At 41.4% G+C, this 14663-nt stretch overlaps 1 protein-coding gene across 1 annotated transcript in view; it reads left to right on the top strand.

Moving 5' to 3' along the window:
• UNC5D (unc-5 netrin receptor D) overlaps window positions 1-14663 on the top strand; it is a 223474-nt gene that overhangs the window by 44000 nt on the left and 164811 nt on the right. The gene's annotated exons all lie outside the window — the stretch shown is intronic.

The raw sequence follows: 14663 nt of genomic DNA, 5'->3' as shown, positions 1-14663 counted from the left end.
AAGGCAGCATTGGCAGGGGCAGGGGTGCCTCAGAAGGACAGGGATGTTTAGTGGAATTGCAACTTTATAAACATAAGCCTGAGCTGAGTGTCACAGAGTTGCCACTTTTCCCTGGGAAGATAGGAAACTGTCCTTAGAGCTATGGATTATTCACTGAGAAGAAGAGGTATTTTAGAAAACCAAATAAACAATGCACCAGGAGACCCTGCTTCACGTTTTAGCTCAAGTTGCTATGGGATTTCATAGTTGAACAGACAAAGGAGAAGAAAAAATAAAGGGGAACGAAAAGACACACACATGGGCATATTGCAACAGAGAGCATGCTGGGTGGACGCTGTTCAAAGTTCAAAGGATTCAGAGAAACGAAGTAAATGGACTTGAAAATTAAAGTGAAGATTCGTGCATGATAGGAATGATTAGAAAGGAAAATGCTTATTTTGTAGGTTTTCATTTGATGTGAAACAAAAACATATTTATATATATTTTTTGCCACTGCTCTGTTCTTTCCGGAGTGTGCCCCAGTTTTCCGAGAAGAGTGACAAGGCAGCAGGGCATTCAGGACATAGGGGGACATGCCTGCTTCATTGAGGACACCCTCAGCACTCCTGGGAGTCTAATTTGGGTGTGAGCAGTTCACTACATCCACGACCCATCTCTCAAAACTGCCATTTATAAATGCTTCATGCATCAAACTGTCACGCCTGCATGCTACCGGCTGTGCGGACAGCCAGGCTGCCTTCCCAGCCTGCGCTGGGTCACCACCATCCACTTTGGCAGCCTAAGAGAGGTGAGAAACGGGGAGGAAGGTCGTGTTTTTATTAGATATCTGCCTGTGGGAACCTAACGTTCTCACATGTCTAGTAATCAATTTTTACAGCTGGAAGAGAACTTTGATATTTACCTGGCACAGCCTTTGCATTTTAAAAGCAAGAAAACTGATGCTCAGATCAATGACCTACAAAAGGTCTAGCAGCCATTTAAGGGCTAGCTGTGTTCAAAATCTGTAAAAAGTTCCTCAGTGCACTCAGGGTAAAAGTCTCTGTTCTTTTGGTATCTCAGTTGGCCCAACCTAATTTGGCCTACTGTTACCTCTGACCTCATCTTCTGCTGCTCTGCATCTGAACTCCCTAAGCCACACTGGCCTTCTCAGTCCTCTTCAGTGCACCAACCATGCTTCTACCTCAGGGCCTTTGCACATGACAACCACTCTGCTACAACATTCTACCCCAGCTGTTGTATTGCTCAAATATCACCTGCTCAGTGAGGCCTGCTCTGGACACTTTATTGAAAGTGTTACTAACCCACCACCCTACATATATGTTCAAGCTCTCTCCCCTGCTTTTTATTTTCTCCTTAGTTTTTATCACAAACATATTACTGTCTTTACTTTGTTTATTTTCTGCCTATGCCACTAGAATTTAAGCTTCACTGGGGACATTTTTGTTTATTTTGCTATTATTATATCCCCAGAAAATAAAATACTGCTTCTCATATCCAGGTGCTCAATAAATATTTGTTGACTATGAATGAAAACTAGTTGTCTGTATCGATGAACACTGGAGGTTATACCAGAGCCTGCTCCAGACAAAACTGTGAAATCCATTAGACTTGCTGTGTTGTTTTTCTCCCATTCTAGTACTAGCATGTGAGTAAAACATTCTCCACCTGCACTTTGAAGACATAAAAAAAAAAAAATAAGTACAAGAGAGAGCACAAGGGAAGAAGTGTGAAAGTATGCAGTCTGTATAATAATAGCCAAAAAGGACAATATGCCTCAGTGTGTAAATGCATCCATGAGTGTGCATGCAGGCACACACACACCCATACCCACACCCCTGCACACACACCCCCATACACATACATGTACACACACACCTACTTCCCTACACACACACACACCCATACCCACATCCCTTCCTGCACAAACGGATACACACAGTGCTACATATGAACCCTGCCCACCCCTCCCTACATACATGTACACACAGTGCTACGCACAAACCCATGCCCACCCCTCCCTACACACATGTACACATAGTGCTACACACAAACCCATGCCCACCCCTCCCTACACACATGTACACACAGTGCTACACACAAACCCATGCCCACCCCTCCCTATACACATGTACACGCAGTGCTACACACAAACCCATGCCCACCCCTCCCTACACACATGTACACACAGTGCTATACACAAACCCATGCCCACCCCTCCCTACACACATGTACGCACACCCTCTTTCCTACACACACACCCATCCACATACCCATCTACATATTGAAGCAGCTTTCTAGAGACAGGATTGCATTTACCGATTACAGGACTTCAAGATTCTTCAGAGCAGTGGTGGGTAACGGGTTTCTGTGGGGGTGTGGGCTAACTTCTAGGAAGTAAGCAGCATTCTATCTGTTCAATTACTTGGGAAAGGCTGGACTTCGGTTAAACTTGGAAACAGCTCTTTGCACATCCCTCCACATTTCTTGCCCTGTTCTTGAAGGCAAATGTGTTCTTCCTGTTCATTCAACTCATTTTCCATCTTCATTAACTTCTGATGGTGCTTTTCAGCTATAACCACAAGAGCAGAACAAGATGTGAAAAACTCACCGTAGCCACACAGGCAGGCATCAGTATAAAAAGATTTGGGAGACTTGTTGAACAGGGGAGAGAGAACACAGTACAGACGTGTCCAAGAGAAAGGATATTGTCTTTCTGGTACCTACCCTCCTGTCAAATGCCCAAACTGTGGGACTCACTTTCTTCATTAGCTCTCTAGGACTCCTGTGACAAATTACTACAAACTAGGTAGCTTAAAACAATACAAAATGTATTCTCTCACAGTTCTGGATGCCAGAAGTCAGAAATTGAGGTGGAGGCAGCTTTAGTTCTTCCTGTGGGCACTGGGAGACAACTGTTTCCATGCTTTTCACTTCTGGTGGTTTTCGGCAGTATGTGGTACCCCTTGGCTTGTAGACACATCACTCCAGTCTCTACCTCTGTCTCCACATGGTTTTCTTCTTTCTGTGTGTCTGAACTCCTCTCTTCCTATAAGGACACAGTCATTGCATTTGGGCCAAGCCTAATTCAGTATGGCCTCATGTTAATACTCTGGGTCATAGTCCACCTGCAAAGACCTTATTTCCAAAGAAGATCACATGTACAGGTTCCACATGGACATGAAATTGGAGGGGACATTGTTCATCTCAATGCACTTCTGATTCTCCCTTTGACATCATATAACTTTTTTCATTTTAATCATGCATAAATTTTAGGATTACATTTCAGAGTGAGGTTGACTGAAATTAAAGAGGGCCATTCTGACAAGCAGCTGGGGCTGGAGGATAGCTTAAACATGAATTCTGAGCCAAGAGGAGGAAAAGGCTTTGTTTTCTATACTTTATATTATAGATGGATATGAAGAGTGTTTCAGCTACGTTGTAGAATGAGCTATTGTGGGGCCTAACAAGCGTTTATAGCATCGTCCTAATGCAGGCAAGCATCCCAGTTCTAAACACTTGAGTTATTTTGGAATTTCAATTATTTATGAGATGGTATTACCTATATCTGTGCACCAATATTTACCACTTCTTCAGCTGCAACAATAGCCTACACAGTAGTTATTACCACCCACATCTGTGCTGCTGTGGAAGGGAAGGCAGATTGAGAGCAGAAAGCTGAGAGAATGAAAACGATAGGGAAGGAAAGTGAAAACGTTCTTAACCTTCCACAGTCGGGGTCTCTCTCTCTGGTGGAGATATCTGCCAATGCCTGTTGTGTGGTCTTCAGCTCTCGAAAGGTCTCTCTTTGTGCTCACTCTCTGTACAGTCATGTGAAGACCCTACCGTTAATGACTCCTCAGGACTGACAGTAATTGAGAACTGTGCTCAGAAATCGATCTCTGATGTAATTGTCACTGTGAAATGTTATCAGTCATCTTCCCTGAGCAGGCCTTGTGCCACCCTCTCCACTGTCCCACTTGGTTCCTGTTCTGCCCACCTCCCAGGGGGGCCATGCTATTGTCCCTGGAAAGGATGACAGCTTGCAAGGCAGTTGGTTTTGTCCTGAAGTGGCCTAGGAGGTGTCCTACCTGACACACTGAAAGGCACGTTGGGGATAAGTCCTAGTCTTGTTTTCACAAGACATACACAACCATCTTCTTGCTCTAAGATAGAACTTCCTTGGCCACTAACTCATCTATGTGATGAGAGAGGGTCGTTTGTATAAGAACAGAAAGAGCTACCATTTATGGGATGCCCCCATGTGCCAGATGCTGTGTTAAGTGATTTCTGTTTATTATTTCATTTAATTTGCAAAAGACTGCTGTGAGATTCTAGAAAGCAATGGGTGTTTTTATGTCCACCGTACAGGGTCTTGCTCAAGCTCTCAGATCCCTAGGAGGCCAATCTAACCTTAAAGCTCAGATCATCTCTTTTCCTAACAGTTTTTGTTTGTTTTTAATGAAACTATGGGTTTAGTTAGTTTTCCCAAGCCTTATGGAAGCTTGGGAGCTCCTAGGCTGGTGATAGCATATATGGTTGCTATAACACCTGATGACCCACCCTTAGGAATAGAGATTTTTGTATTAAAATCTCTTCTCACTAATATGCTAATCTTAAATCTGCTGTAAATTCTGTTTCTTTATTTGAAATACATAATCCCATGACAAAACTCAGAACAGAACACTGAGAGTCGGGGCTTTGGGAGTGGAGGGGCATCAGGGAGCCTGCAGCAGGACATCTGTGGAGCCTCTGTGGTCCTCAGGGCCAGGAACCTAGGTTTGATGCTATCCTAGGAGATAGGAGGGTATAGGATGTCTGAAGTTATAGAGAGGAGGTCATAGGGGAGAAGAAAAAGGGGCACATAGTCCTGGCTGGTGTGGCTCAGTGGATTGAGCACTGGCCTGTGAACCAAAAGGTTACCGGTTTGATTCCCATTTAGGGTCCATGTCTGGGGATGTGGGAGAGGCAACCACACATTGATGTTTCTCTACTTTTCTTTCTCCCTCCCTTTCCCTCCCTCTAAAAATAAATAAAATATTGATTTAAAAGGAGGCATATAAAAGGAAAGGTGAGAGGACAGAGGTGATCTCTACCTCATTGTAATTGTCTTACCTTTGGCCATGGCCTTGACATACCTTACTGTCATGAAGAAACCCATTTTTACTCTGATAAATGCATACTGATGTCTATCACAGGGTTCTCTTCCCTGCATCAGTGGAGTAGAGAAATGGTAGAAACAGAACTGAGGATTGTTACTGAGGCATGATGGGGGCAAAGTATGACATTCAGAGTCAAACAGATGGCGAGTCAAACCCTGACCAGCACTTGGAAATGCTGTGACCTCTAGCAATTTACTAGCCACCCTGAACCTCAGATTCCTCATCTGAAAATGGCAACAATACTTTTCTTGTAGGATTGTTGGGACTCAAAGGGAAAACAACTTCAAGAATACACAAAATATTTAGCACAGTTTCTAACAGTAAATAAATAATAGGGATTAGTGTGGTTTCTGTTCTTCCTCCTCCTTTTCTAAAGCTTTATGAACCTTCAATTCTCAAAAAAGACACAAGGCCCTATTGCGGTTGGGGAACCAGATTAAAACTGAAACTCTTGCAATATCTAACACGTGTTCAGCCTCATGAAGAAGTAGGGTACTGCTAAGACCATTACTCCTCACAGCCTCTCCTGCCTGTGCCCTCTGTTCTTGCCCTTCGGGTTCATCAAAGGCCAAAGACACTTAGCAAAAAGCTTCCTGCTTCCCCCTCTTATAACCTAGCATGTGGAGGAAATACATGGTTATTGACAGACGCCGGTAACTATCAATATTTGTTCACCTTACTTATCCCATTAAAGAGTCTTATGAATGGTAGTAGCATTGCTAATACAAGCACTTTTCAAAAATGATACATCAACTTGAAGATCCTTACCAGACTCATTTAGATACTGGTTTGGATGAATTAATAGTTCACACACTTTTCCAAAATACCTGCAATGTGAATGGATGATAATTCAAGCTTTTCTAAACTCTGTGAGCTCATTCTGTACTATAGCTAGATGTACTAGAACATATTTGTCACTATAGTTACTTTTAACCTTAACCTTGGGGCAGTTCTAACTAAAGACAGCAACTTCAGTGTTTGACACTTGTTGTTCAGCTAAAACCAATTTGCTCTTTTCAAAACAATTCATTATCCCACACTGCACAATTTTATACTCCTCAATTAAATGGAAAATCTATGTTTCATAAAAGTTAGAAGTTATGTCCAATGAAAATCCGACGTTTTAATGGTTTTCCACAGATTAAAATTGTAGACTTCTCAATAAACCCTGATTTACTGATGTCGGCTGTAAAATGGTTATTGCTGTTAATAAAGCCTGTAAATCTTAACAGGTTATATTTGCCTTGGACAATAAAACTTGCCATAAAGGCTTAGTGTCTAAGGCTAATTCTGCTCAGATCAAGGTAAACAGCCTTCTCAAAATAATTTCGTGTCTTTGAGAATTAAGGCCCCAGAGCTAAGAAACTGACAGATTCTAGCCTTGAGCCAGTACACGCCAGGTACTATTCTTGTTTTTGTCTCATCAAGGAGTCAAGATAGAGCTGGAATTAGAAAATATGGGAAAGTCATGGACCTCAGTTAATGTAGAGTGGGTAAGGAGAAGGTTCCCTTCTTTCTGTTGTCCACCACATGAATTCTGTCATTGATGGATCACTAGGCCTGAACGCTTGTAAAACATGAGGGGGACGTTCCAGAAGTGGAATGAAAAAAATTATTATCTATTTTAGAAAGTGTGCCAGGGTCATACGAGTGTTAGTAGCCAAATTATTTGGGGAGGAGAGGTGCAGAGTTTGGGGGAAGGAGGTCATTTCTCTTTTAGTTGTCATTATGGAAAGCAAAGATTTTTTTAAGAAGCTCTATTAATCTTGTTAGACTTGGTGGCCATTTGTCATGATTTCTAATATGTGGGTAATTTTTCTGCAAATCTTACCTCCCTAAACACTTTTCTCATTGTCTTTGTGGTTAGACACCCCTGGTCAGATGTTCTTGCACAAGATGGGATGGAGTGTGAGCAGTGGGAGGTGATTGTGTGGAGATGCTCCTCTGCAGAGGGTGGTAGTGGAGGTGCCAGCTCTCCGTGGCAGCAGGGAGAACAGGCATCTCTCCCGAGTCTCATGGTTGTGAGCCATGTGGTGTTTGTTGAACTGCGAGGGTGTTGCCAAGCGACTGTCCCCTTCCCTATAGTGTCGTTGGACGTTGTTTCTGGCTGCTTGGCAGCAGGGCCTGGCCCCTGGGACTTCCTAGAGGTTTGGGGAACTACTTTTTTATAAAGTCCTTTCCTGCATAAAAAAGCCAGAACAGAGTTTGTTGTGGACAATGAGAGATCCTGTCCGTGACAATGACCATGTCTACTACTTCAGGATGCCTTTGACTGATACCTAAAAGTAGCCATTGGAGTAAAAACCAAGTCACTAGGAGTTAAAGGCCATTTGTGGGATATGAATCTCTTTTATTTTCATCTGTAAGATAAGGAAGGAGACTAGAGAGCTCCTAAGGCCCTTTTCATCTCTCTAATTTATTCCTGATATATAAACAGTAGAATCTGCATACTATTTATGACTTATTTTAATAATTCTGGCCATACTGAAGCCATACTGTTTCCAGGTTTGATGTCTTATGCCCTTCTTCCCTGTGAGGGTATTCTTGATGAAAGGTTCATTTGTTTCAAATGTGTTCATTGGAATAAAACCCAGGAGAGACTCTTATGACATCAAACTATTTAATACAAGAATCACTAGACTATTGTGTTTAACCTCAATCAAACAGACTAGGAAATGAGGATTTTATTTAAAAAATAAGACTCAATAATTCACTAGAGAAATGTTAAGTGAGGTGCCCACATTCTGAAGCATTGGACCTCAGGTATAAATAATTAATCTAATTTGGTGCAGCCAAAGCAGAGAGAATGTCTAATAGTCCAGATAAACTTTGCCTTGAGGAGACTGACAATGAGGGTCTTTTCAGAAAGCTGCATTTGATTAGAATGTATAATATTATAATAGAAACCTAATGGACTCTTAAGAAAAGAGAATGTTGAATTGCTTAAATACTAGTAATTAAGTGCCAGTAAATGACTTCTCTAAAAACATTTCTGCAAAATAATTTGCAATCGTAAGGGAGATGGGAAATGAAGTTAATAGAAGTTATTTAAAAAGTGAATGTCTGCAGCCCAAATACCATCCTTGTTGATACTGGTCCTTAAGTGAATTTTATTAATGTGCTGACTTTTACCACATCTTTATCTGAGAAGCTCTATTTCTTTACCGGGGGAAAAAAAAAAAAAAAAAAAGGATAGAAAACGGCTTAAGTTCTTGATTTGTATTGATTTTCCTTTTTGTTCCTGTTCTATATTCCTGGAGGGAGTGAAACATGGAAGAGGGAATTTCCACCCAAGCCTTGGTTTTACTTTTCATGCTTTCAGTTACCCAAGGTCAACCAGGGTTCAAAAATATTAAATGGAAAATTTTTATGTTTTAAATTGTATGGCAACCTGTGTCTCTTATTTTACCTCATCACATAGGCATTGTATCATGTCATGTCATCACAAAAGGGGAGGGGGTGGTACTGTATTTCGAGGGACAAACCACATTCACATAATTTATATTACAGCACATTGTTATAATTGTTCTATTTTCTTATTAGTCATTGTTAATCTCTTACTGTGCCTGATTCGTAAATGAAACTTTATCCTAGGTATGCAGTTACAGGAAAAAAAAAATAGTATATATAAGGTTTGGAACAATTCACAGTTTCAGGCTAAGGTTGCTTAGTTGCTGTTCTTGCCTCCCCTGACCCTTTCTCTGTAGGCTGCCAGGTCAGCTCCACAGGCTCCGCCTTCTTTCTTCCCAAGCACTGCTCTCTGACTCTGTTACTTACAGCCCTGTATCTCTGTCTTCTTTTTTCCTCCTTGCTTGGAATGTCCTTGACCTCCTCCCTCTGTTTGTACTTTACACAGTGCTGGAGCGACTGTTTAAACCCAGCCAGTCTTTGACTTCTTCCAGGGCCATCCTAGCAGACACCGATCTCTCTTTCTTAGAAATCCCTAACTCAATGGGTGTGAACTGCTCAAATGACAGCATGCTTTCTGTCCCTCTAAACACGTCTGTTGCTTTAAACATTTTTTTCTTTTTCTCTTTTTCTTGTATTTAACTTTTCATGACTGTGTGCCATATTTCTTCAAGGTGATTTCCTTCAGGATAGGAAATGCAAGTTATACTTTTCAGTATCCTTTCCCATGCCCCTTAGCAGAAAACACAAATGCAGCTGGGAATACAGTAGGTATCTGGAAAGCATTTGTAACTTAGTGAATGAGTATTTACAAAATCTCTGTGAGTACACATAATAATAAACTCTTAAATTTAAACTATCACTTTAAAAGGTGCAAAGACTTTCACATATATTGACTCATTTGATCCTTCAAGCTACCATGTGTGAGCAGGCAAACATAGCAATACCTCTGTTTTATAAAATCATTTATTTCATACATATATATGGTCATGAAGGCTGCTGTATAGCTGACATTTATTCCATATACACGCTATACCAGGCACTGGTCACTGAATCTTCCCAACAACCCTGTCAGGTGGGTGCTAATAATGTCAGTTTTATAAACAAGGAAACTGAGGCACAGAGAAATTAAGTAGCTTACGCGAGGGTACAGTTACTGAATGATTGAGTCAGTAATAGAACCCAGACAGCCAGGCCTCCAAGCCAATTCTCTTAAACTCTAACTGATGAAGCTTCTTTATGTCTGGCGCATTGCATGCTGGACAAGCCGAGGGGGATAGATAGCATGCCTACCCTTAACTGGCCTGCCACCTTAGTTCACCCATTTTTAGCTACAAGTATTAGGTAAGAGAATGGCATATGTGAATATGTGTGTGTGTGTGTGTGTGTGTGTGTATGCACACCTACTGCCCTCCTCTGTTTTGTTCCTCAGTCTATGATTCTAGGGCTGAGCCTTATTTTTTCTCCATGACAATTAAACCCTGTAACTTTGTGACATTGGAATCTGCACTGCGTTCAAGTTCTAGAGATTGTTTGGCAGAGTCACTCAGGACCCGAGACGACTTTGAACAGACTTTGATGGGACAGAGAGACACTGTTCATGAACTGTCTCTTCATGTTTCATGTTCCTCTCTCTCCTTCCCCGCTTTCTTTTCCTGGCAGGAAACTGCATCCTTTATTCTTTCAAAAACATAAAATTGTCGTATTGTGCTGAAGGTTTCTCAATTTGGGAGAAGATGCAAATAGATCAAGAGGGAAGGCAGTTGGGAGGGAAAATTAGAAGGTTGGCAATCAATCAATCAATAGTAAAAATATACAGAAAAAGCCATAAGAAGAGGAAATGTGTGAGTTCTAAATTACCATAATGAAGGCGTGGAACTATTTCTCTGTCCTGTGCCTTCCTACCCAGTTTAGCAGCAATAAACACTCTTTATATCTTGAATTATGCAGGAGTAAATGCAGTCTGGAGAACTCAGCATAAAGAGCTGCCGTTCTGTAATTCAGCAGGAATGCTCCATGGGCAGGAATCAGGAATTCCATCTCAGTCTTGCTGAGGCAGCACGGATTTTAATGTTTCTAGGAAGCACAGCACATACCACCCTGATTCTCTTAGCAACTGTAGACTGCCTTTGTTTAGCAACTGTAGACTGCCTTTGTTTTTTAAGCAGAACTTAATAAAATGGAAGCAACTACAGTCATTACATACACGAACAGCTTCTCCTGGTAATCCCTTGCCATGATTCTCAAATCCTAACCACTGTTTGTATAGTCTATTTGGGCAGAAATGCCACCCTCTGTAATGTCTCTGGCTTTTAATTAACTGTGGCAACTTGAAAGCACACCAGCACCGTGGGCCATCTTTCACATAACTGCCAGTAAAATAGAGCATGCCCATTTCTCCTTTGTGGGATAATTTAAGGACCTCCAAGATAAGCACCTGCCTACAGGTACTATTGAGATACACCCAGCTGATCTTATTGCAGTTTAGCTTCAGGTCCAGAGTATATGGCCTCTTTTTTTTGTGCTGCATTGCTCTCAAGCTTCCCCGCTCTATAAAAACTTTAAGAAGCTGGGCTCTTCTCTGGAGCCACCTTAGATTCAGTGCAGTAAATACATAGAGTGAAAAAGTGACTTATTGAAACTCCCAGAGCTTGGGTTTGTATACATTGCTGTGACTTCCACACCACAGATTACAGGTACACGACCCTAGCTTAGCAGCTACCCAGCTAACAGCCACACGTAACTCAGATTCACTTGGTTCTATCTATTAAGCTTCCAAGAAAAACATCCAACATTCTGAGTTGAGCAGCTGATAATCCCCTACTGTGGTGATTTTTGATTTAAATATAACTGAATCTCTCTTGGCTCTGACTTAACTGAATTGGAACTGTTCTTTTAATTGTTGAATCAGTATTGGCTTACAGATCTGGCTGTCAGTCCTCACAACAGATTCTCTCTGTAGATGTGTTTATTAATCGTGTGTGATATTCCTCATCCCGCACAGACTGCCAGCACCAACCCTCGCTCGTTATAAGAAATGGTTTAAAGCTCAATTTCTGTGTGCAGGAAGTGTCATTTGGAGATCACCTTGAGGAGGAAGCCCTGGTGTGCCACCACAGTGAAACACAGGAACAGATCTGCGTTAATGCCACCAAAATTGGACAGGAGCGACCAGTCACTCTAGTGCCTCAGTGATGTGTGAGGCTAGGTGGGAGTCAGTTGAATCTTGCCTTTCAACTTTGTCACCTATATACAGCTGCCCCCCGACCTCCAGTTCACAGTTTTACTTTCTTCTGTGGTTTTATTTACCCACAGTCAACCCCAGCTGGGAAATATTAAATGGAAAATTCCAGAAGTGGCATTCAATAAGTTCTAATTTGCATGCTGTTCTGGGTTGCATGATGAAATCTTGTGCCATCCAGCTCCATCCTGCCCAGGACATGAATCACCTTTGTGCAGCATGTCTTCCCTGTAGATGCTCCTGCCATTAGTCACTTAGTAGCCATCCTGGTATCGCAGTATCACAGTGCTTGTGGTCAGGTCACCCTAATTTTATTTAGTAATGTCCCTGAAGTGCAAAAGTAGGATACTATCAATCCTGATATGCCCAAGAAAAGCCACAAAGTGCTTTCTTTAAGTGAAAAGGTATGTATGTATGGGGGAAAATGCATAGTGTGTATGGGTTCGGTACCGTCTGTGGTTTTAGGCATCCACTGGGGCTCTTGGAACATATCATATTCCCTGCAGTTAAGGGGGCGCTTAGTTACACTATCTGGGTATACTTAGAGGAGTTATGTATCACATGGTGATCAACATTTGCCTGGAAAAATGTGTCTCCTTCCTGATAGCCAGAGAACTCACATTTTCATTTTTTATTAAATCATTGAAATAATAAGCAGTATGAATTGGTGCTATAGAGGGTGTAATGACAATGATAGATTTTTTTTTTTTTTAAAGGCAAAGCTAATGGGGAGAAAAGACCTCAAAGTAGATGGGAACTGATACATGCTGAATTGTGTGTGTGTGTGTGTGTGTGTGTGTGTGTGTGTGTGTTTCAATGATCATGTTTATTTTGGAAGGTATCAAGACATAGCTTTTGTTTTGTCCTATCATACTTTTTAATTTTCATTTATTTATTAAATATATTGGGGTAACATTAGTTAATAAGATTATATAGGTTTCAATTATATACTTCTGTGATACATACTCTGCATTTTGCATTGTGTGTCCACCACCCAAAGTCAGATCATCTTCCATCATCATATACTGGGTCCCTTTTACCCTTTACTACCCTGCCACCTCCTTCCCTCTGGTAACCATTTACTGTTGTCTGTGTCTATGAATTTCAGTTTTACATCCCAAATATGAGTGAAATAGTATGATTCTCAGCTTTTTCTGTCTGACTTATTTTGCTTAGCGTGGTATTCTCAAGGTCTATCCATGTTGTCGCAAATGGCGGTATTTCATCCTTTTCAAGGCTGAGTAGTAGTCCATTGTATATATGCACCAAACCTCTATCTAATCCTTCTTCTGTCAAAGAAAACTGGTCATTTCCATGATCGGCCACCATGAATAATGCTGCAGTAAACATAGGGGTGCATATCTTTGCAAATAAATGTTTTCATATTTTTTGGACTGTATTTATATGTCATTTCATTTAATATTGTGATCTGCTGAGATGTTAGAATCTTCATAACTGAAGATTCTTCAATAGTTAGCACATATTGTGGACTTCACACCAGGCCCTCTGCTAGGCACTCACCGCAGATCCTCCTGGTTCATTCTCTCAGCTGAGTTAGGTACTACTATCACTTTTACTTTACAGATATGGCGATTGAGCCTTAGACTGAATATCTTCCCCAAAGTGTCTCAGACAGTAAGGGGACTAGTTCTCTTTGATTTCAAAAGCCAAATCTTGAGACCACCCTACAAGGTCTCTGGTTAGTGACCATGTGCCATGCACTTGGCAAGTGAGGAAGTAGAGCTTCCAGCTAGCATGCGTCTGACTCCACTGTTGGTTCTTTCTCTTCTATCACACTATCCGCTCACTGATGCTGGGTCAGCTTTGCTGTACCTGATAGCAGAACATGACTTAAAAGACAGTTATGATACTTGCTTGATGTGATACAGCTTTAATCTCTTACTACTTTAACAGATGACTTCTTTGTCTCAAGGCATACAGCATTGAATGACACAAGGTCTCTATTCTTGACAAGCCCAAATATCAAGTAAGTAAAATAAATATGTAAATAACTAAACCAAAATGTGCTACCTATAATAATAATAACAACAGTAATATGGAAGGAACATGGTTATTTCTGTTGGCCAGAGTGGTCAACCAAGACTTTGTGGACTATTTATTCCCAAGCAGGTCTTTGAAGTATGAATAAAAGGTCATCATGGTGGAAAGTTACACAGAATACTCAGGGCCCACCATCAGCATGGTCAAAGCAAGGCCTCTTGTCCTTTCTGCTGCAGAGGTCACTCAGAACTAACTAGAGGAAGTGTAGATGATGTAGACATTTATGGTCACCAGCCTTGATGTTGCTGCCACTGAGCAACATGGCCTTGACTGCACAGCTTACCTAATGGATGCCCTCCTCCTCCCTGATTCAGAACAAAGGCAACAGCTGAAGAGAGGGGTCAAAGATCTTTATGGCATTAGATGCCCCCTGCACCAGCCCCTCACCTCTGTATTCAACATGGACTTCCCTGCTATTTGACAAAAGCTTTGAAGGTTTCCTTTGCCTCCTTTGTACTAGCTTAATTTTCCTTAAAATGTGCTGAGATCTTTCTCTTCACCAGTGATTTTGAGCCCATAAGAGGCATGTGAAAAGATCTGGTGTTTTGGGCTGTTTGAGCATTTAACTAAAGCCTGGGTTCAAAGCAGACAAAGGACAGGGAGTGTCATCATTATTGCCACAAGGCAGGATCTTTTTCATCCAGATAATGTAGATATCCTCTCAAAGGTTCTTTGGTACCGCAGTCTGGGAAAGAGCTTTTGTTTTCTCCCAGATAACCTCTATGATTCATCATGTGAAAAGAGTTTCTCGTTTCTTCCTACCCTTTCCCCATTGTCTCAGGTACCCTTCTCTT

The sequence above is a fragment of the Furipterus horrens genome, unplaced genomic scaffold (assembly GCF_987537825.1).
Source record: "Furipterus horrens unplaced genomic scaffold, mFurHor1.1.pri manual_scaffold_12, whole genome shotgun sequence".
Taxonomy (NCBI): domain Eukaryota; kingdom Metazoa; phylum Chordata; class Mammalia; order Chiroptera; family Furipteridae; genus Furipterus; species Furipterus horrens.
The sequence above is the reverse complement of the archived record's forward strand: the minus strand, read 5'-3'. Positions and strand labels throughout refer to the sequence as shown.